The sequence below is a fragment of the Pungitius pungitius genome, chromosome 15 (genome assembly GCF_949316345.1).
Source record: "Pungitius pungitius chromosome 15, fPunPun2.1, whole genome shotgun sequence".
Classification (NCBI taxonomy): Eukaryota; Metazoa; Chordata; class Actinopteri; order Perciformes; family Gasterosteidae; genus Pungitius; species Pungitius pungitius.
In genome coordinates, this window is record NC_084914.1 from 8,221,789 (window position 1) to 8,223,165 (window position 1,377).

The window sequence follows — 1,377 nt, forward strand, 5'->3', positions numbered from 1 at the left end:
ACCACAAAAGGTCAAAGGATGACATGAACTAATGAGGACACCAAGGTCTTTTTACTGAAGATATAACGTCAAACTATATCTTCTTTCATAACAAGGGCAAAAGAGACCTACTTAAAATGGTCAAGCAGTACATGTTTTCAGTGTACTTGATATCGGTCAACAAGTCTACATACAAGAGTGAAATATAAACATATCCACGGGGATGATTGCGTCAGTTGTTCGACACGGTCATTTGGACTTTATGTGCTTAAACTCGGATCACAGTGTATTATGAAGTGGGCTCTCAGCCTAAAAAAGCCTGTCAATAACCCGCGGGAGGCGCTGTCTCTCCGTGGTTACCGGAGCGCACATCCAACCGCGACCCGAGTCCCTACGAAGCCGGAATCGAACACTTTTACGCGGCGGCGTGCAGGGCGACAACCAACCAGCCTGATCCTCCTGCTTCTCCTCCCACCTCCTCGTTCTCCACGACCCCCCCCCACCCACCCCCCTCCCTGCCCGCACAGTCATTCGCCGCAGACGTAGCCAGAAGAAACCCGGAACAGTAGCACTTTCTACTTCACAATAAATGCGTAAGAAAATCACGTGAAATAATAAAAGATCAACGGGGCTCGTCAGAGGTGATGTCAGAGCAGTGACAGGTGATTTCAAAGCTGCTATGACATCACTGGTTAGGATGATGTCATTATGTCCGGTGACGAAGCACAACGGCTGCGTTAACCTGCGTGACTCACCTTGCACGCCACACTTGAATTCATTTTGTTTTGAGGTACGAGGAGAAACGTAATGTAATACTTTTATTGAAGAGGTTCACGTTTAAAATATATAATCATGTAATGCAGGGAAATGATTAATGAATGACAGCAGTGGCCGCAGCTGTACCAGATGTGATGTGATGTTAGAAACTGGAGCATGTCCGACGACTGAGGGTAGACGATGGAAAGTGCAGAGAATACTAATGTAGTCCTATGGTGTATAAATAAATATAAAATAGCCTTAACATCAAACATAGAAATGCAAAATTATAAGGAATGGCAGATTTCCCCAAAACGTGCTGAATTAATAATGAAATAGATGCATAAATAAACAAAAAAAAGCATTAATATGCTAACGATACAAAAAAAGATGAACAGCACCAGCATTAAAACCCACCAGAAGAAGTGAATTAACATGTCGGTTGTGAAACATGTTACATCACATTGTCACAAAGTGATGCGTGTGGCAGGCTAAGCCACAGCACACTGACTGATGTTATTTTGAAAAATCTTGACCGGAAGCTTGCTATTCCTCACGTGTGCCTTGACGCCCCCCCCCCCCACCCACTTCCCCTCCCCTCGCTGTGTCTCTGTCCCAGTCAATGCCATTCCGACGCACGTC